The 23019-nt window shown below is 43.5% G+C and overlaps 1 pseudogene; it reads left to right on the top strand.

Moving 5' to 3' along the window:
* Positions 1 to 23019, top strand: part of LOC143388812 (death-associated protein 1-like) — a 56497-nt pseudogene that overhangs the window by 4846 nt on the left and 28632 nt on the right.

Below are 23019 nucleotides of genomic sequence, written 5' to 3'. Positions count from 1 at the left end.
GGCCCCAAACCAACTGCAAGGGACACTGGGAGTTGGATAGGCAAACACCTGACAGTCCCTGCCTCAACCAACAATCCTCACTGCCGGGCTTCTCCTGAGCACCTCCAGGCAATGGATCCTACTTTCCCCTGGCATTTTTAGAACTAATTTCTTTCCCTAAATTCAAGGTTTCCTACACTGCTGACCTTCACACTTCTCAGCTTGAAGGGGACATGGTTATCTGCCCACCAGGGTCTCCTTCCAGTTCCCCACCCAGTTTGTCCTTGAGGTCAAAGCTGTATCCTGAATGGAGTACAGAGCTATGGAAGACACACCCAGCCCTTCTAGCTGAGACAAAGCCCTCAGGGCCTGTGGGCCACACTATGTCTCTGGAAAGTGAAAGGAGTGGCCCTCTGTGATGTGAGTGCCTTAGCACCTTCACAGTGGATTCTCGGTGCCGAGAAGCATTTTCCTTCCCTTCCTTCCATCTGGGGTGGAAGTTTAGCAGCGTATTGGGGGGCTCAAGTTTTAGCACTTCCACCTGTGTGTATGTACGTACCAGAAAGCCCCTGCCCTTCCCTACAGTCTGGGGTCCCCCACAGCTGGTGTGCTCTCAGTCCAGATGTCAGAACCCAGTGCCCCACAGCTTCTCTCTGCCTCTGGCCTCTTATCCTTTTCACTTTGTCTTTACAGGTTTCCTGCTCTGGAGTGATGAGCTTCCATTGAAGGGGGTTCTTTTTCTTGCCAAGTGGTTCTCTCCTTGTAGAGCCATTTCTCTTGACTAAAATAGATGGCATCCCTTGCCCCGTGCCTCTCAAGAGGCTCACTCTCCAATCTCACATACCAGAGGAGAGGTCCGATTCCATGTACTTATCTGCCCCCACAATGCCCTAGCCATCAGGTTTAATCCTAACCTACACACTCTGCCTGTTTTCTATTTTGTTTTCTTTTGTTCTTCCTACCAGAATGATCCTCAGAATCTTCATTTCTTGTAGTGGATTAGCGTCCCTTTGAATAATGTTTCAATAGTCCTTCTCAGGCAAGAACAAAGGCAGCAACACTTCTAAGTCACACTCCAGTCTCCACAGTAAGTGCTTTGGGACATTTGTGTGCATCCACAGCCCTTCCTCTTCCCTTCTGGGCAGCACACTGGGGCTCACAGGGCTACTCAGGTACTGAGTGACCCTGAAAAGACTCTTCTCTTTCCCTGCTCCATCTTCCTGCTATAGATTTTTCTAGCCAGCTATTGAGCATTGTCAATAGCTAGCTGCCAGTGACTTCCTCTCACAGTTCCCTCCTGGAAGGGATAGAGTACTCTGGACCTACCTGTAGGCCCTAGCCTACATCACTGAAGAGCCTCCATGCTCTGCATCTTGGAAGGATCCCCAGCGTAGGAAGATCTGATTGGGGAGCAGATCCTGGGTCTCATCCTGCTTTGCTGCTGGCTGCCTGTGCATGGTGGCTGCTGTTTCAGGCCCTGCCCCACGGGGAGCTGATGAAGTGGGACCATGTACAGGAGTGCCCAGGGCAGTGCCCACACAGTGACAGCAAAGAAAGCAGAAAGTGGGAGGATTGTCCAGGATCCCAGAGTCTCTGGAAGCTTCCCTGCTTAGGTCGTGAGGTAGTGGTAACTACCTGGTGATGGTCAGCTGGCTACATGATCAGCAGCAGCACAGTGGCCAAGCACTTTGCAGGCCTCTCCTTTATTCCTCAATGACCCAGAGGTCATAGGTTGATGCTGTCACCACAGGGAGGAGACATTCAGACACCAAGGATTTGAGCACTGTAGAGGTCTCTAAGCACAAAATTCTAATTTGTAAAACCTACCTGTCATGGTTTAGTTGGGAGGTTTCCCCCAAAAGCTCGTGTGAGGTAATGCAAAAAGTTTAGAGGTGAAATGACAAAGCATCAACCCCCTAATAGAGATTAACTAGGTGTTGACTGCAGGCAGGTAGGGTATGGCTGGAGGAGGTGGGTGGCTGGAGGGTGTGCCTTTGGGGACTATATTTTGTCCATGAGGGGGGAGCACACATGTTCACTCTCTCTCTCTCTCTCCACCCCCTGCCCCCCTCCTCCTTGCTGTTCATGTCCTAACCTGCTCTTTTCCACAACACCCATCTGCCATGGTGTGCTGCCTTGCCCTGGGCCCTGAGGGCACTGAGGAATGGAGTTGGCCATCTAGGGACTGAGACCTCTAAAACTTTGAGCCTCAGATAAACTTTTCCTCCTCTAAACGTGTTCTTGTCAGGTGCTTTGGTCACAGGAGTGAAAAGCTGACTGAGAGCCCACGTGGTGAGACTAGCTAACAGCTATGCACCTCTGTGTACCAGGCCTGCTGGAGGTATTTCCAGGGTGTCAGTTCACATAGTCCTCAGCTGTCTGTGGGAGGAGGAATACTGACACTCTCTTCACAGAGGGGGATCTTGAGGCACAGAGACCTTTGACATACATGCACACAAACACGCAGGCAGGGGCAGAAGTGAGCCCGAGGGTCTGGCCCCAGGATCACGTGCTTCTCCTCTGCATAGCACTTATGCTGAGGGATATGTCGTTCTTCCTTAAATTAGAAGCTCTTGTTTGAATAACAACCACCACTACAAAAATTCGAGTTTTTTTCCTAATGTCTCACAAAAATATCTAGATTGACAAATAATTCTGCAAAGATTTCTGAGAAAATAATTCTGCCATTATAGTTTTACCAATGGAAAGTTCTTGAGACATGGATACAACAATCAAAATAAATTTGTGCTGTCATATATTGGGGCAGTATTGCAAGTTAAAATTAGTCTGTCTCAGCCTTGGATTATTATTATTGTCACTTCTTATTGCTGCATTAATCACCAAACATACTGAGAGAGATTAATGAAGTTAATTGTTTTTAGAAACAGAATTAAATGCAAGTGCTAATGCTGGGTGACTGGCCCTGACACTGTGCCCTTATTTCAATGGAAGAATGGACAGGCCTTTTCACAGTGCTTCCAGAGACTTGATTGTTTCAAATGTCACCTTGATGCTCAGTATCAATTTTCTTTGTAGTTGGTTTCACAGCCCTTTTTACTTTTAGTTAGTTTATGGAATACATCTGTGAGTTACAGTTCAAAGGTTTTATGTCTGCCAAGTAGAAATGATTCAGAGATTATTTTTAAATGGGCACCTGAATGAGTTTGCTAGGGATGCCATAACAGAATACCAAGACCTTTTTTTCTCACAGTTCTGGAGGTTGCAAGTCCAGGATCAAGGTGTGAGTAGGTGTGGGTTTCTCCTGAGGCCTCTTTTTGGCTGGCAGTTGGCTCTTCTCTCTGCCTTTTTTCTGTGCACATGCATTCCCTGCATCTCTTCCTTTTTGGGAGAGGGATACTGGGGATTAGGAGTGTTTAATCACGGAGCCACATCCCCAGCCCTTTTTATGTTTTTATTTAGAGACAAAGTCTTGCTGAGTTGCTTAGGGCCTCATTAAGTTGCTGAGGCTGGCTCTGAACTCACAATCCTCCTGCCTCGGCCTCATAAGTTACTGGGATTATAGGCGTGCACCACTGTACCCGCTTCTTATGAGGACATCAGTGTTATTGGATCAGGATCTGACCTAGTTTTAACTTAATTACCTCTTTAAAGACACACTATTTAAGGTGTTAAGACTTCAACATATGCATTTTGGTGTAACATGACAAAATCTCTAATCAATTTCTGAAGGGCATGGAATCAAGGTGTGAGAAAAGGAAAATATATTGTGAAAAACATTTCATGGGGGCTGGGGCTATAGCTCAGTGGAAGAGCACTTGCCTAGCTTGTGTGAGGCACTGGGTTCAATCCTCAGCACCACATAAAAATAAGTAAATAAAATAAAAGGCATGCTCTCTGTGTACAACTATGAAAAGAATTTTAAAAAGAAAAAAAAATTCAGGGGACAGTTCTAGCTTCTCTTTTGGTCAAAAACATAATTCTCAAATTCCACATTTCAAGAGAGTGGAAAGTCATTTACTGTACTGCAGAATTTTATTTTCAAACTCCATTTCTAATGGAGTACTATACAGGCTGGGAAATCTTAAATTTAAAAGCTGTCCACTAATAGTAGATTTCTCTCTCTCTCTCTCTCTTTATCAAATATTAAACTCAGAGGAACTTAACCGCTGAGCCACACTCCCAACCCTTTTATTGTATTTTATTTTGAGACAGAGTGTCACTAAGTTGCTTAGCATCTCACTAAGTTGCTGAGGCTGGCTTTGAATTTGTGATCCTCTTTCCTCAGCCTCCTATACTCAACTATCTTTTTTTTTAAAATCTGAGTTTAAAGTGAGGAAAGTCCTTAGAAATCAAAAACAAGGAACTGAAATTCAGACAGCATGATAGTTGGCTCACAGACCCCAGACTCCAGCATAATGTTTCATGCTCAGAAGCCAAACCCTGGGGGAGATATGACAGAGGAGACCCTCCCCAGCAACACACTGGAATGGCAAGGAAGGGCCCCTGCAGCCTTGGATGTCAGCATGGGCTCTGAATGGAGGCACAAATCTCCTTGAGAATTGGTAAATGAGGCTGGCTTCTATGCGTGGGGTTCAGATTACACTGTCTGGTCTGGCTGTTCCAGTCTCAGAAATCCTTGGTAAGGACTTTCAGGCACCTTTCTCTTGATCTAGTAGAAACACAAGCAGCATTTCTTGAAAGAATTGCTGTCTACACCATGGGCCCCATAAGATCTTCCTGACCGGCCTGGTGAAGTCAAGTGTGTGATCCATAGTTGCCTGCATGAGAGCAAGAAGGAGCAGACAAAAACCAACAGGAGGACTGACTCCTAGGGCCCCATGTGACAAAATATGTGCATATACAGCTCTAAGTGCACATACAAGTGTGCCCAAATGGTTAAGTTTATTATAATGGGAAACATGAGAAAAGAAGCAGAGCATATCAAGTAAAGACCTGATGAGTTGGAGACCACAAGGCATAAGCTCTCGCAGTCAGATGCAAAATGATTAGAACTGAATTCCTAGGATAAAAAGCGGATAACTAAACAGGATCCTATTTCTTTCTTTCCAAAGTAGAATGCACCCACTCCATGAAAGAAGTGGTGGGGCACAGGGAGATTGTGGTTCCAATCCCAGACCAGCATGGGAACTGTTTAAACTGTTTAAACACAACCCTTTATTTTACTTGATGCCTGTTTTGCCCTCATTTGAGGGACAGCTGCTACGGTACCATTGTCCCTGAGAAGCAAGCGTCATCGTCTTCCTGAAGTCTGAGAAATTTAAGACTAATCAACTTGGAGCATTTGAGGCGAATGTGACTTCACAGTCTCTTCCTGTTTATCAGCATCATCAACTTGCCCTGGACTTTTGTAAACCAGCAAGGTCCACCCAGATTTGGGACTCCAGAGACCTGGAGTGACAAATGTACGATACTGTGGGATGTGACTGCTTCATGACCGAAGACCCAGCAGCTGCCCTGAGTAGGGCAAGGGTGGGACTCCCTAAGTCCTGCATCAAGAACCTGGGGTAAATGCAAACAACAACAACAAAAAAAACAGCCCTTCTTTCCATCAAGCACTCCCTTCCTTGAGAGTTGGTAAATGAGGCCCGTGGTGTAAACTGCTGTTCCCTCTTTTGAATGTCTCCATCTTGGAGTTTTCTTCCCTTTATGCTGATGAAGCAACCACTCTCCATGTAAAATAACAATTGTGCTTTAAATGAAACAAGAAAATAGTTTATCCTAAGCCAAACAAGAGTCACTGTGGTCTGGGAAGTGGCATTGCATGACATATTTCACCATGCAACTTTTACAGCCACAAAACAAGGGAAGTCCTAATCAATACATTTAGCAAACATTTGGTAGGTCATCAGGTAGGCTGGCTATAAGCAGAGGGAGAAAATCTTTCCTGTAGTTTTAGCCATTACCTTAAACATGCTTAGCTTGGTGGATGCTTATAGGTCTGCAAAGCTTAGTGGTTTATTCTGAGAGTTTTATCTGAAGTTATAATGGCAGATAAAGGAGTTGAAATTAAGTGGCTACTAAAGAGCCTAAGAAATACCAAGATGCTTGGGATCCCGATCTGAAATCTTCCATCTCTCCACAGTTGCAGTTCTCTTGCTCAGCCAGTCAAGCAGTCTGCAAGATCTTCTATATGGCTGCAGCTTCTTCAGAGACCCTCAGCTCTATACCACCATGTGAGGTCAGCTTTTTGGATATATGGCTAGTATTTTCAAACTCTATTTCATGGGACACTATGGTGCTAAAAGATGATAACATCATTACTGCAAAAACCCAAAATAGATCAAAACAAAAACTGAGTCAAATGCATCTGGGGCCAGGCATACCAGTAATCCTAGCAACCTGGTAGGCTGAGGCAGGGGGATCACAAGTTTGAGGCCAGCCTGGACAATTTAGTGAGATCCTGTCTCAAAATTTAAAAAAAGGGTTGGGAATGTTGCTCAATAGTAAAGCTCCCCTGGGTTCAATCCCCAGTGCGTCCGTACACACACACACACACAGAGAAAAAAAAAAAGAAACATCTGGGGGAGACTGCATGCTCCATGCCCCTCATAAAGCTTCATGTTGCACATTAGTGTGCTAAAGGGCCCCAAAATCTCTCTACAAGAAGCCCATTTGCTTTTGTTCAGCCTAGTATTTCCTACACCCATTAGATCCTGGGTCCCGTGTCCCAATCTCTTTCTCCTTGTAAGATAGTATTAACATGTTAGTGTTTGGCAAATGTGAATCAAACTACTATGAAATAGCACATCACACCCACTTGAACAGGTATAATTAAATAGACAATAACAAGCATGGACACATGTGCAGAAGTCCTCACACCGGTGAGAATGGAAAATGGCGCACAACTGAAAAGCAATCCTGGTTCCTCACAAGTGTAAAGCAGAGTCAATATGTGACCCAGTCATTCATTCCTAGGTACAAACCTAAGAAAATAAAAATATGTACACAGAAAAAGTCACATAAATGTGTTCAAAGCTTATTATCCATAACAGCTGAAAAGTTGAAACAACCCATATATCCACCATGTGAGGAACAGAGGAATGGAACGCAGTGAGTCTGTGCGATGGAGTGTTTTGTCCTTGAGAAGGAAGGAGCCAGCCACCCAAGCCCATGTGTTTTATGATTCCATTTCTATTCCAAGTGTTCAGAAGAGACCAGCCCAAGTAACTGTTGTAACTGGTTGCTGGGAGCTGGGGGACAGGTGAAAATGGAACAACTGTTCATAGGTGTGGGATTTTCTGCTTGAGTGACATAAATTTATTGTAGTGATGGTTGCATAACTTTGAATTCATTCAAACCACTGAATTATATAATTTACATGAATGAATTGTACATAAATTAGATCTTGATGAAGCTTTGGTGGGGGAGATTGAACCCAATGTGAAGAATGTGAACCCAAGGGCACTTAACCACAGAGCCACATCCCCATCCATTTTTTATGTTTTATTTAGAGACAGGGTCTCACTAAGTTTCTTAGGGCCTTTCCAAGTTCCAGAGGCTGGCTTGAACTCACTATCCTCCTGCCTCAGCTTCCCGGCCTGCTGGATTACACGCGTGTGCCACCATACCCAACTGCAATTAGGCTGTTTTCCTGAAAACAGAATGAACATCTGCCAATAGGAGGGTTTCATAGCACAGCCTGGGAAGGGCTGCTCTGGACATCTTTGCCACTCCTGACCAGGCTCTGTGACTAATATAGTAGCTGTTCTGTGTCACCTGTAGCTATGTCACCTATCAGAAGCATCACTGGTATTTGAGAAAATAATGCTCACAGAGTAGGACAGGGTTTAGGGAGCTCCTATATCAATAAGATATGCAGAACTAAGCAGCCACTGCTCCGCATGCTTCACACCAAGGTAACCAAAAAGGGACCCCAGAGTCTTGGAAAGTTTCTAACATCTGGAGTAAGAGATAGCATTGCACAGGTAACACATTGAATCTCCTCCAAACCACACTACCCCCTACCCCCGGTTAATGATTTTTACTGCCAGGGTCTCCAAACTGACTTGTGGCCACTGGGCAAACCTCCGAGGCAGTTTCCCATCTGTACTAATCATACTTGCCTTTTGTTTTCATTTCAGTGAAAGCTGGTGGAATGTGGATTGTGCAGAAACTCCCACATGCTAGGACACCAAGGAAGAAAGAGACAAGGATGACCAGGAATGGGAAAGCCCCAGGTGGGAGACCTCTGGTGGCTCTTTTTTTTTTTTAAGAGAAAGTGAGAGAGAGAGAGAGAGAGAGAGAGAGAGAGAGAGAGAGAGAGAGAGAATTTTTAATATTTATTTTTTAGTTATCGGCAGACACAACATCTTTGTTTGTATATGGTGCTGAGGATCGAACCCGGGCCGCACGCATGCCAGGCGAGCGTGCTACCGCTTGAGCCACATCCCCAGCCCCCCTCTGGTGACTCTTAACAAACTTTGCAAATAACAATCATTCTGTTAAACATTAATGTTTGTCCTTACTCTGTTCTGATAACTCCTGGGCAGCTGAACCTGTGCTGTGTATTCTTGCTTTCCCTGTCAATGAGGTAGAATTCTTTGCCACTTGGGCAGGAGACAGGGCATGTAAAGTGTACCATTTTCTCTGTTGACAACTCATGAGCCCAGGCAGGTGCAGGGATTGCACTGATGTTGGCAGGCACAGGCAGCCTGTCTGTGCCCTGGGTAAGTCAGGGCCCCCTCCCTTCCTGCAAGCCAAGGGGCTGTGCCAGCAGGAGCAGGAGACCCTGGAGAAGCTTACTGTGGCTCCTGGGTCTCTGGGGGTGGGGGGCACAAAGACACCATCATTTCCCTCCAGGCCCGAGTGGAGGAAATAGGTTAATTCTTGGGACTGCAGGTTCTTTACACTCTAGGTTTCCATTTACTATTCCATAGAAGTGTGTACTAATAATCTGTGGACTGCAGTTCTCCACTGGAGCTACAGTTCTGAAACCCCTGGGAACCCTGAGAAACTACACTAGTTGAATCTTGGCCATCTGCGCAGCTGGGATGGAGAATTTCTGGTTTAAGAAATGTTTATGGGAAAACCTTACGTGACACCCCTTTGGGTCTTGGAACCTGTCTGCTTACCTTTCTGTTGGGCACCTCTTTTCTTTGGAGGTTCTGAGTTCAAGCTTGGCTCAAGGGCCTCGTCTTTTGCTGTGCTTGACCTTGCTATGTATAAGCAGGCACCACAGACACATGCACCTCTCTAGGTGTCCACAAGGAAGAATGTGAACATCCAATTTTCTGCTTATAACTTGTCTCCAGACAGCCGAGGAGGAAACAAAGGGTGGGAGAGTAGGAGGATGTGGTAGCAGTGAGCTCTTGCTCCTGTGGGCCAGGTACATGATCTGACTTCATTTCACTCCTGTAGTGCTGAGCAGCAGGTAGTATTCTCCCCAATTTACACACAAGGAAATGGGATCCCACATCATGCTCCTTCCCAGTTAATAGAGCAGTCATTTAAATGCAGTCTAGTGGGGTTCAGAGAAGGCCAAGTTTCCAAAAGGGGACTCCTGGGAGTGTATACAAACAGGAAGGCAGGTATACTTGGTACCATGTGTCTGGTCGCAGGTATCCCCCGCTGGGCATTTTCCATAAGCCTTGTATGGGTGCTTCAGATTCTAGCCTCTTGTTCACCCAAAAAATTGCGCTCTCTCTGTGTAGAACTAAGGTTTTGAAGCAAGCTGACCACAGAGTACAGACCCAATCAAGTGCTACTTGAGGGGAAGACATCTGCATGAAGTTTCTGTGCAATCATTTCCCATTTTGAATTGAGTCAGCAATGTCAAAGAAAGGTCAGCCTAAGTCCTGGTTTTATTTTTTTTTAACTCTTTTTGTCCATTTGTTTGATGCTGGGGTTGAACTCTGAGCCCTGCACATGTTCAGCGTATACCCGAATTGTGGTTTTAAAAGAAGAAAGTAGTTGAAAATTCCACAATTATTTCTCACTGACAGTTTTCCAGAGCTGCATATGGGTTGCAGGGGAAGCAGTAACTCCTCCAGGTCCACACCCTGGGGCCCAGGATGTCTCAGGCTCCATAAAGGTTGGGGTTTTAGAGAGTGATGCACATGTGATGCAGTATTGCACACACCATCCAGCTGCCAGGGCACATGCACCTGTCACAAGCTGCTCACTGACCTTCAGCCAGGTGGGTGAATGCTCACCTGTAGGGACCTGTAAATAGTGTCTCCATAGGGGACCTAGGGAAACTCACAATTTCAGAACATTCCAGAATAGAGGGCAAGAGGATCTGGCCTGCAGCGGTTTCCTCCTCCGGGACACCTGCTGCTGTCGTCCTTCCTCAAGATGCAGGAAGAGGTTAAGAGAGAGAAGGTGCTGCTGGAGTGAGGTCCTGCATGGGTAGGGAAGGTGCCTTTCTGAGTGTCCCTGGGGCAAGAACACATGGCTCGTCCCCTGCCCAGTCAAGTGCCAAGAAGCCAGATATGCATGCTTAGAAATAAGGGCAGAATGGTTTGTCAGTTTTCTTTCTACTGATTTTTCCCTGAAATCAAATACAGCATATATGGAAGATGAGCAGTTTAAATAACCGTGCCAGAGGATGAACAGTGGAAATGGAAAAGGTGGCTCTCCCCAGCACTTCAGATCTATCTCCTTCACCAGAAAGATCACTCTCTCTCTCTGTGTAGACCTGAGATTTTAAAGCAAGCTGACTACATAGTACAGGCCACAGGTGACTGCTGGTTATCCAATCCAGTGACTGGTGGCCCGTCACTGTCCTGACCAGGACCTCCTCCCGGGTCTGTCTTGACTTAGCTGCTGTGTTGAGCCTGCAGACACAGTTGGAGACTTTGCTTATCAGTCTCTGCAGCTAAGCTGCAGTGTGTCACTCTTGTCCTCTTCACCCTGTCTAGCATGGGTTAAACCACATGACACAGAACACACGGAGTGCAGGGAGCTTCTGACCTGTGTCGTCAACACAGCTCCTAATACCCCACATCAGGCCGCGGACCCTGCATAACCGTTTACTTCTACCACCACTCCCACTCTATTTTCCTGTTGGTAGTTGAATAATTGGTAATCATTGCTAGCTCTTATGGAGAGCAGGGAATCTGCCAGTTCTAAGTGCTCTGTCCCCCTTAATTCATTGAATTCTCATAACTGCTCTGTTATTTTCACTATTTCAAAGATGATTAGTGATTATTATCTTCATTTTAGATTCTATTCTCTTTTTGGTGGCTCAGAGAGTTAAGTGAGTTTTCTAAGGTCACACAGCAAGTAAGTAGCAGAGTGCTGGCAGCTGGGTCCAGATTCTTCACTCTTAGCCATGAAGCTATGCCTGCCGATTCCCATTTCACAACAGGTTTAATGCCACTTACACCTTGGTGTTAATATGCCTCTTGTAGAGATGAAGAAGAAGGCTTAGGGTAGTTATGTAACACCGTGATAGGTAGCCGGTCAGTGGCCTGGCCAGGATTGATCCCTGAGTCAGTCTTGACTTAGAAGCTTTGTTAGTCAACTTTCCACTGTGAAAAACTACCTGAGAGAAACAACTCAAAAGAGGAAAGACTTATTTGGCTCATAGTTTCTGACTTTTCAATACATGGGCAGCTGGTTCTGTTGCTCTTGGCCTAAGGTGAGGCAGAACACTGTGGCAGAAGAGCACCGCAGAAGGATGATGCTCATCTCATGACAGCCAGGAAGCAGGTGGGGGTGGGGGGCATTGTGAGGAAGGGGCCAAGACAAGAGGGCCCCACCCCATCGACAACCTCCCCAAATGCCATGAAATTATGAACACATAGGTGATTAATCACTTACCAAAGGCCTTGATCTGAACACTACTGCACTGGGGACCCAGCCTTCAACACATGAGCCTTTGGGCTCCAGAACTAAACTATAACAGAAGCCAAATCTCAAGTTATTACAGAAGCCCCTGATCAACATAGCCTGCTGTCTGGATCCTTTCTCAACCTCATCATTCTGAGGTTACCTATGACATTGTCTGTGCTTCTCAAACCCATAGTCCTACCCATCTTCAGCCTCCACATCCAGAGATGGTCTAATTGTCAGCTTACAACAAGGTTTCAGGGGGTTGGTTTTATTTTACATATGGGAAGATCTTTTTATTTGCAGAATTTGTAAAACATGAAATGATCCTCTTGGAAATGTCATATGGCCTATGACTCAGTCATATCCCAATCCTAAAGTTTTGTGTTTTGATGCAAAGTTCTTCAGATATCATGATAAGTGCATTGTGTTGGGTGCCAATTTCCTCTTTCAACATAGATCTACATTTAGAAACTCTTTGTTTTCTTTCCCAAATATTTACAACTGTTCTTAATTTACCAACTCATTTCTGGTGGCTTTCTTCCCCACTCATTAAGAAATCATACACTGATTACAGAGAAAATGAAAACTTGGAGCATTGAAAAGGTTATTATGTGACCAATAGAAATCCCAAGACCTTTACTAGTAATTACTTTTGTTTTGCAAATATTTGTGCAATTCTTGCTCCCTTTAATCTTGTAATTTTCCAGAAATTTAAAAATAATCTCATGTTGCTAAGTTGTTTTGAGTGGCCGGAATATGAAAATGTTGTCCAAGAATTCCCATCAGGCTGCATTCTAGCCATCTATGAGTCTTCACATCCAAGGAGAGTACTTGTGCTCTCCTGAGTGGCTGGCTGCTAGATTCCATCTCATAAATGACCCAATTGAGAAAAGCAGAGGTTGTCCTCAGAGCCTTTTGTTGGGCATAATAAAATGATGTGCCCAGCTTCACTGTGAACAGGAGAAACTGCAGGTGTGGGATGGGCTCCAAGAGTCAGGATTCACTGAAGGAAACGATTAATGTTGAGTATTATGGAAGACCTACTATGAACCAGGCTTAATACAAGACATTAAAAAGCAATGAGTGTCAGAAAGAGTAAACCAGAAATGAATGCACTGTTGACTTTGTTGTTGTTTTGGGTTTGGGTTCAGAGACTGAACCCAGGGCCACTTTACCACTGAGTCACATCCCCAGCCCTTTTTAAATTTTTTCTCACTAAGTTGCTTAGGGCCTCTCTAAGTTGCTGAGGTTGGCTTTAAACTTGTGATCCTCCTGCTTTAGCCTCCCCAGTCACTGGGATTACAGGTGTGGGCTACCATGTGCAGCAAATGAATGTATTTTGTTGCTACCAAGATTGGGAGGATAAAGAGTAGTAAGAAGGATTGCATGGGATGAGCAGTCAGGATCAGGAGGGAGCAAGCAGCTCCTCACTAATCTTCGATTTTCCCGTCCCTCTGTGCTTGAACCATGGTATTGTTCCACACAGCCAAGAAATAAGCAAACCATTGACATTAACCAAATGCAGGAGTGGGGGATCCAACCTGCATACAAACAGTAACAGATGAGGCTGACTGTACTATAATTGATTAATATGACCACATAGAAGGGAGTAGGAGGTTACCTAAGTAACTTTGTAAAACAACATTTTGGTTGGATACTGTAAGGCTGAAGATAAAAAAGCATCACACCCCAATGTCGTACTACAGTTAGTAAACAGTTTTGCCACAGGGGGTTGGGGTAGCTCTAAGTATATACTAGAATTGAACAAGTTGATAAATATGTTGTAGATCAAGTTTCTCACTGCCAGAACAAGGGGTCACAAATAGAGGGAGGACTGAAATGGACTTTGTGCTGATTGATGGAGGGTAGAGGTAACTGTCAGAACTGATGGTTTTAGATGGGTGGGTGGATGGAAGATGCATTTATATACATACATAGGCACCAAAATAAATGAAGATGAGGGGTTAATATACATATGAGTATTTCCTGCTTCTATGCCCTGCCTCTCTTCACTGAGGGGACCTAAAAACCAACACCCATGCAGCCATAAGCACCTAGGGCTGACATCTTGTTTTCTACATGGTTTCTACAGTCATGGGAACAGGTACCTTGGAGAAGTTGTGGATTCCAGGATCACAGCAAGGAAAGGACTAGAATAAGCCAGAGCATTTATAATGCCAGAACATAAGGAAGTGCTTCAGAAAGGCCCAGGTGTGGCAGAACACACAGAGGCCCACTCACAGGGTTTCTTAATGCCAAAGTTGAAACAATCTGCCAAAAAATATACAGCTGCCACAGCAAAATTAATATCCACAAGTCCATGCTAACATGAACAATGAAGGAAGGGATAATACAACTCTTCTTTACTGAATAATTCCAATTAATAAAAAAAGAAGGAGGGAAGTAGAATATCCACAGTAGGCAAACATTACAGTAATTTTTAAAAATATTTTTGTAGTTGTTGATGGACACAGTATTTTTGTTCATTTATTTATTTTTATATGGTGCCAAGGATCAAACCCAGTGCCTCACACATGCTAAGCAAGTGCTCTACCACTGACCCACAACCCCAGCCCAGTATAGTTATTTTATAAGCAAAATTCACCAGTGGAAATTAGGATTTGTGGGTGTAAATTTGAGAATGACAAGAATATTTGCATGGTCTCAAAGTGTATTCCTCAATATATTTATTAGTTACAAGACAACACAGAGAGAGTGCCTTTACAGTAGAAACCATGAACAGGACATGTGTTTACGGGATGAAGAAGGCAAGGGTTACCTGTGCGACCCCAGCTGGGGAAGTGCATATTGAGACTGAGTTCTGCTGCTTGTGTGAACATCTGTGAGCGACCTTGTGAGCACCTCCAGGGTTCGCAAGTAGGCAAGTGCATAGCAACAGTGATCTGTGAGCAGAGAAGATGGACTACTCACTTACAATATGGCCCTTTTAGAAAAGTTTGCCAGCCCCTATTTTAATTTAGTCTACCTTCAAAAAATATTCTACTTCATAAACAATTAAGAACCTTACAACTGTATACTTCTAATTTCCTCTTCCCCACTTTGTGCTGTTGTCAGATTCTTTACTTCTACCTATACTCCAAGAAATAATGTGCAGATAACTACTTCACCACTCACTCTACAGCAGCACAAAAGCCCTAATCTGTGGCAGTTACTATCTTTATGGTGTAAAACCTCCCACCATGGCCAGTTTTAAGTGAGCAACATGATGTTACTAAACATGAACTTGTGAAGAGATGCTTCCAGTCAGCTCTGGCACACTAGTGGCTACAACCAGTTATCATTTTTTTATTTTAAAGATCAATTGTCTTTTTAAGCAGATTTAAAGAAATATGTGAAGTATTTGTAAAGGTTCGTTATGTATTTCCACAAAAACATCTCATAGTGTAGGCACTCTGATTTGGCTGTGGCTTGAGTGTGTCTCCCAAGAGTTCATGTGTTGAGATTTAATTTCCAGTGTGAGGTCTTAGGAGGGTGATAAGTTAATATGACTATGGTGTTTAGAGGTGAGGCTTCTAGGAGGCAATTAGGAGTAGATAAGGTCATGAGGGTGAAACCTCCATAATTGATTCTGGTGGTTTTTTAAGAAGGGGGAGGGAGACCAGAGGAGACCCCCATACATCTGCACTCTGTTCTTGCCATTTGCTGCCCTGCACCACCTTGGAACTCTGCCAGCAGGAACATCTATATAGGATGAAGACCCAGGACCTTAGATAGAACCATGAGCCAAAATGAAACCTCTTTGCGTTAAAGTTATTCTGCCTTAGATTGCATTATAGTAACAGAAAATGTACCAATACAGTGTAAGAAGGTACTCATCTGCTAGGGATGAATTCTTTCTGCTTGTCTCCTAAAATGAATTTATTTTACTTTAACCTTGAAAAGATGTTTTCACTATTAAATTCCCAATTATGTTTTTTTCTTCTAATACTTTAAATGTGATTTTCCATTGTCTTCTGGACCCCTTTGTATACAGTGAGAAATCAGTGGAATTTCTTATCATTGTTCCTATTGTTTACCTTTGTTACCTTTCAAGATTTTCTCCTTGTTTTTGTTTTTCAATAGTTTGTGATACAAGAGGCATGATTTTCTTTGTATTTGTCTTATTTAAAGTTCTCTGAGCTTCTTGGGTTTATAATTTAATATTATCCATTTAGAAAAATTGTTAGCCATTAACTTTTTAAAAATTGCTTCTGCTTCACTTTCCTTTTCTAAGACTCCAGTTGCTTCATTAAACCAATAGTGTGCCCTCAGTTCTCAGATGCTCTGTCCTTTTCCTGTGCCCTGATTCTTTTTCATCTTTGTATTTCTGATTAATTTTCATTAGCCTGTATTCATGACTACCAATTCACTCCTCTGTTGTACTCAGTCTCATTCTAAGTCCCTCAAAAAGATTCATCATTTCTGATATCCTGTTTTTCATTTCTAACATTTAAATTTTTAAAAAATTCTTTAAAATAATTCAGAGTTAAAAATTCAGAGTTAACTTATTTTTTTTCCTTTTCCATTATTCTATTTTATTTATACATGACAGCAGAATGCATTACAATTCTTATTATACATATAGAGCACAATTTTTCATATCTCTGGTTGTATACTAAATTTTTTTAAATTCCTAAAATTAAAATTTAAAAATATAATTTAAAAATTATATCATTTCCATTTCTCTGCTGAAATTTCCTATCTTTTAAAACTTTTATCATAGTTATTTTTAGATTTATACTTGATGAATCCAACATCTGGGCTATGTTTTCTGGTTCTGTTTTCAGGTCTGTTTTCTAAAGAAATAAACTTACTGTTTATTTCTTTACAGTGGATCACATCATCTTTTCATGTGTCCAATAACTTTTAGTTGAAGTAATAACTCATATGTGAAAGAATGGCAGTGGCAGAAGTAAGAACACTGGAGACTGATGTAAATGATTTTTACTGTAGTCCAGAAAATAGTATGCCTTTCTGATTAAGCTCATTTGTGTGTGTGTGTGTGTGTGTGCCCACACGCACATGCACGCACTGAGCCAATATAGTGTCTCTAATGGGCCAGGGCTGTGTCATTTGTCTAGTTGGATTCAAGTGGCCACAAATTTCAAGTTAAGATTTGAAGGTGGAATCATAACCTTCCCACTACTTATGATCTAGATTTTGAGTGCTGAGATTTGTCTCTGTTTTCCTGTCCTGGTCTCAGACATCAGCAGGCCCCTTGTGTGATACTGACATGCAGTGGAAGGTTCTCTGCTCCCCTGCCTCTCCTACCTTGCCAGGCCTCTCTACATAGTACTCTGGGTGAGGTTTGGAGTGCTGGCAGGAATTATATTTGAAATATATATTAAGGCTTCAAGCCATTTCAGGTATTCAACAAAGAATAATCATTATTATTTTCATCATTATTTTAGAGAGAGAGAAAGAGAGAGAGAGAATTTTTAATATTTGTTTTTTTTTTTTTCATTCTCGGTGGACACAATATCTTTGTTCGTATGTGGTGCTGAGGATCAAACCTGGGCTGCACACATGCCAGGTGAGCGTGCTGCCACTTGAGCCATGTCCCCAGCCCAGATAATCATTATTTATTATTTTGAAATAATTTTAGACCTACAGAAAAGTTGCAAAAAAAAGTACCAAAAAAAATATCATCTACTCCTCACCACACTTCCTGCATGATAAGATTTTTACCTTGTTTGCTTCTGTTTCTTACTATTGTATACATCCAGATCTTCATATGTCTACATGAACTCTCCCCTGAATCATTTCAAAGTGAATTCCAGATATAAAGCCTTTTACTTTTGAATGCTTCAACTGCCTTACTTAAAACAAGTATCCCATGAGCATTAAAATCAGAAAATTAGCATCAAAACAGTAATTATCTAATCTGCAGACTTTTAAGATTTGATTAATGTCCCCGGCTCAGATTTCTATCCAGGATAAAAACTTCACTTAGTTATATCTGTTTAGTCTTTTCCAATCTAGAGCGGTCCTCCAGCCTTTTTTCAACCTTTCATTACCTCAGTGTGTTTGAAGAGTGCAAGTCATTTATTTTGTAGAATGTCCCTCAACTTGACTTCTCTGATATTTCTCCATGATGGTGTCCAGGCGTGTTCAGCAGGGTTACCACATCTATAGGATGCATCAAATCAGAAGGCACATGATGTCTTCATGTCCCTCTCCTGGCAGTGTCCACTTCATCAACCTAAGTAAGGTGGTCTCTGCCAAGATTCTCCTCTGTAAACTTTCTATTTTTCCCTTTGTTATCAATATTTGCCTTGTGGGGAAATAACTCTGAGGCTATTTAAATGTTCTAATTCTCATCAAACTTTGACCTGCTACGTTAGCATTTACTAATGATTTTGCCTGAAACAATTATTACTGTCAGGGTATGCTTTTTAGATTTTTGGGGCTGCCTTAACAAAATACCTTAAACTGGATAGTATTTCAATATTCTTGGGGCTGGAAGTCTGAAATGGAGGTATCAACAGGGTCATTCCATCTGAAGGCTTGGAGGGACCAATTCCTGGCCTCTCCCTGGTGCTGTAGTCCGGCAAGGCTGCCCAAGTCTGGCTAGGCAAAATAACCGATAGGTGACAAGCAACTTGAAGGTTGAAGCAGGAACTACTTTATTGCCAGTGAACTCAGCAGGAACTGATAACTCAAAGTAGCGGGCACCCAGGGTAGCAGGAGCCGCCTCTCTGCCAGACTGCAGAGGTACATATACCCAACTAATTACACACAGCTTAACTTAATTGACATCATCTTGACACAGCAGTCAGTCATTAAGGAATCCTCATCATCTTATTGGCTTGCTGGCATTACTTCACAAACCACTCCTTTTGGCATACTGCCAGGCGCCATCTTAACTTGGTTGTGTCCTTCATCACCCTGGTTTCTGGGGACTTACTGGCTGTCGGGCGTTGCTTGGCCTGGAGATGCATCCCTAGGATTCTCTGCCTATACCCGGTGCTCTTCCTCTGTCTTTCTCAACATTTTCCCTCTGTGTGTCTCTGTGTCCAAATTTTCCCTTTTTAGTGGATCAGGTCCCACTCTGATGACTTCGTTTTAACTGATTACATCTGAGAAGTCCCTATTTCCAAGTAAGGTCATATTTTGATGGCCTGGAGGTTTAGGACTTCAATATGTTTTTTTTTTTGGAAGATACAAGTGAACCCAAAACAGATGCCATGTTGTGATCCATGGCAGTTTTTAAAGGTTCTCTCGATAAAATTAATAGTTAAGAAATAAAATATTTAGATCTCTGAAGCTGAAAAGTGGCACTGCTATGAGCCAGCTGGGATCTCATGGCCTACCTTCCTGGGAATGCTGTGGTCTACAGGTGTGACTTTAATGGCTCCTTGTGGCGAACCAATGTCCATATCACCCACAAGTCCCAATGTCATATTTTGTATAAAGGCTAGTTGTTGGCTGCCTTTTTAAAGAGTACATCCTTCTCCCTATGGTATCTGCAGAGATGTCAGTTGAGCAAGGATACTAAGCGCCAGTCAGCACCAAGTCCAGGGTTGCTTTGGATCCCCTACAACAAGGCAGCAACAGCCAGCCCAGGTGTGGTGTATAGGGGCCATAGAGCCCTGTCCTGCCAAAGGCAGCCTTTCCATGTATTCAGTGTCTTGTATGACATACCATGTCCTTATGAGGTAGCTAATTGGTTGTCCCCTGCTTGTGGACTTACATGCCTCAGTAATGAAGGTCTCAGAAGGCACAGCGAGATGCTCAGAATCAAAGCATTTGAAAGGTAAATTTTATAGCAGCACAAAATGGTAGTAAATATCCTGTCTGCCCTGGTAATAAAAATGGGAAAAGTAGTGGCTATTAGGTGGCTCTTCCATTGGGATGGTCTATGTGAGCCTCAGAATTAATGCTCTAACTCTGTAGGCAAAGGGGGCATTGCTGAAGTGAACAGTTTTCATACCAGCCAGGGAGCAGTGCAGGTCATCATTTGCCTGTGGTAACCTGGGCAGTGAAAGGTGGGCAGAGCCAGCTCAGGCCCTGCATCCCTCGCCAGAGCCCAGCTCCGCTGAGAGCATCAACTGCACACTACGTACCTCTGAGGTGGCATCACCAGAGGCCATGGAGGGAGGTTTGGTGGCGTCTGCCTTATCCCCACAGTCTGCCCTAGGAGCCACATCTCTCCATTGCCCTGACTCAGTCTCATTGCCAGCAGGCCGCAGTGGGCTTCCTGGGGCTACCCTAGTAAAGTGCCACAAACTGGGTGGTTTAAATAAAATTTGTTGATTCTCAGTTCTGGAGGCCTTATGTTTGAAGGTAGCAGCAGGACTGCGCTCCTCCTGGAGATGCTGGGGAGGGTCTGCTCCAGGGACCTCTCTTAGCCACCTTAGTTCCTTGAATGTGGCCACAGAACTCTAGTCTTCCGTTTCTCCCTGTGCACATGTCTGTTTCAAATGCCCCTTTTCAGAAGGAGAGCTGGCCTATTGCATATACCCTACTTCAGAATCCTCTCCTCCTAACTAATTACATGTGCAACAACCTTTTTTCCAAATACAGTCACATTTTGAGGTTCTGGGGGTTAGGACTTCTGACATACTTTTTTTTTCCTTTAGGGCACAATCCTGCTATAGGCATTGGTTGGCAGTGCCCTGCTCCCCCGGTCCTTTAACATCCCAAGGGTAATGAATGGCTGCACAATAATTTATTAACTGAGGTCTACTTGGCAAACAAGTCCCTCTTCCTCCTGGGCCAGCACTTTCCGTTGAGCAATGTGGCAGCCTGCTTTCCAAATCAGGCAGACGCTCTGCCGATCCATTAGCCTGCCTTTCAAGTTAAAAGGAATGTGCTCCGCATTCATCTCCAACATACATGCGTATGTAAATTACACATGTGTAGGTTGTAATATGTATAAAAAATGGATGGTGACATGTTACAGGAGAAATAAGCAGTATTTTAAATGTGTTGCTAAGCACTGTGACTTCACACTCTCCTTAACTAAGATCATAAAGTCCAAATACCCTTGAGGTGAAGTTTCTCATTAATGATTCAGGATATGAATCTGAATTGCTAACGACCTTCCGGGTAATTCCGGGTTTTGTAGGGAAGGGTGCTCCTTGTCAGGTCTGATTAGATCCCTGGTATCTGTGCTGCTGTTGATGAGAGGAGGTGTGAGCTCATTCCTCTTGTACTGTTTGCTGTGCTGTATACAGATCAACTTCAGCATCCAGAGTGTCTTTTTGCAAGAATTTTCCTTTCTTTTTTTTCCTTTTTCTTTTTCTTTTCTTTCTTTTTTTTTTTTTTTTTTTTTTTGGTACCACGGAATGAACCCAAGGGTGCTTAACCACTGAGCAACATTCCCAGTTCTTTTGTATATTTTATTTAGAGGCAGGGTTCACTAAGTGGCTTAGGTCCTCACTGAGTTGCTGAGGCTGGCTTTAATCCTCCTGCCTCAGCCTCTGAAGCTGCTGGGATTACCAGCGTGTGCCACCACACCTGGCTTTCAGGAATTTTCTTAATCCACTTGTCTATTTTATAAAAGTTAGTTTAAATTCATTCATAATGTAACATTTGGGCATAATTCTTGTACTTGGGATACATTGAAGATAGAACCAGAGAATTCAATCACTCTATCCCTCAGACATGGTCCCGTGTGAGTTTCAAGACACTGAGAATAAGTATTGGGACACAGCCTGAGGGTGGTGACCCCAGATCTTCCTCAGGAGCCTTTAGGACCATGGGGCCAGCTGAGAAACAGGTTGTCTGTGGACAATTTTTACAGTGACATAGTAAACAGTGACAAAACACAATTTGTTTTGTTTCTTTGATTAAAAAAATGTGAACAGAACATATTTTCATGTTAATCTCAATTTACCATCTAAATCATAGCCTTCTTAAGTAGGAGGAATTGCCTTAGCCATTGCTTGCCTCCTGGTGATCCCAATACAGTTTCATTGTTGTGCATGGTAGAAATTAAACATTTCATTCCAAAACCTGCAGACACATGTGTTTTAGCACAATCAACAGGAGTGTGATATGTGTGTTTTAAGAAGCTTTGCCCAGCATCACCTGTGAGGGCAGATCAGGATGTGCGGGATGCAGACACTTATTTCTCCTCTAACATGTCACCATGTACTAGAAATCATGGCTTCTGTGCTGTCAGGATCTCCGTCTCTGATTCGTCCTCTTGCTGGATGGGCAACAGAGGAAGGCCCAGGTCTGGCATGTTCCAGTGCTCTGCAGCCGTGTAGCATATGGGCACCCATATGTCCCAGGATCTGGGCTGGACTCCTCGCATCTGGGGGAAGGAAAGCCCAGCAGGTCGGCTTCTTTCTCACCCTGGTGCTGGCAAGAGGCTTTGTGGCAGTGTTTGTACAACATCTGGTTGCATGACAGGTGTGGAAACCAGGTGTGACTTACTACCTTCTGAGCCTCCTCACACTAGGAGAGCCCTTCTTGTCAGATGGGAAGAGACAGATAGGAGATGCAGCCTGGGGCTTTTCCTCCCAGACCCTGATCTGCACATCTGTGCTGGAGTCAGCCTCGCCCAAAAAGTGATGCTTCTCTGATTCTGTTGTATGGTGGCTATCAGAAATGTTCTATGTAAAGGTGTGAGCCAAATTTAAATCTGCAGTCTAGCAACTGGATTTTATGGGATGAAATACATAATAACAACATAGAAACAAGAGCCCTCTATTGAGCTTATTACATCAAAATTACTTTGCTTGAAACTTAAGCATCTAAGCAAACTCCATTGACTTCAACTGTGTAGAAACACACAGCACTCTGAAGATACTTGGCACATCAGTGACAATTAGCTTAGACTTTGATTCTTTGAAAGTTATGTAACTTAATAGCATAATTACTTCTTACTTTCCAGCTGGTGAAAATGGGTGAATGGGGCAGTGTCAGTGTTGGTGAAGAAAATTCTTAGTCTTTGTAGCCACATTTTGCAGGTTCTCTGCTCTCTCTAGGCAGTGTGTTTACTTGATTTTTGGTTGTGTACATCAGACTGGGCTACAGTCATGAATATAGAAATGATGTGGACTGAAGGAGGTAATGTGGAAGGCTGCAGGTGGAGCTGTACCCAGAGACTGCTCGTAGATTCATCAGATTTAGAGCTGGACCCACCTGAGGGATCCCCAGACCTAGCATTCTCAAATGGGACCTCCACGGGGCAAAATCCAAGACTTTGCTGAAGATCCATAAGGATTCAGACACCAAAAGCAAAATATGTGCCAGGTAAGTGTCTTGTCAGCTTTCTTCATGGCTGCAACTAAAAGACCCAACCAGCACAATTGTGGAAGAGGAAAAGTT

This window comes from Callospermophilus lateralis, unplaced genomic scaffold (assembly GCF_048772815.1).
Source record: "Callospermophilus lateralis isolate mCalLat2 unplaced genomic scaffold, mCalLat2.hap1 Scaffold_45, whole genome shotgun sequence".
NCBI classification, from domain to species: domain Eukaryota; kingdom Metazoa; phylum Chordata; class Mammalia; order Rodentia; family Sciuridae; genus Callospermophilus; species Callospermophilus lateralis.
The sequence above is the reverse complement of the archived record's forward strand: the minus strand, read 5'-3'. Positions and strand labels throughout refer to the sequence as shown.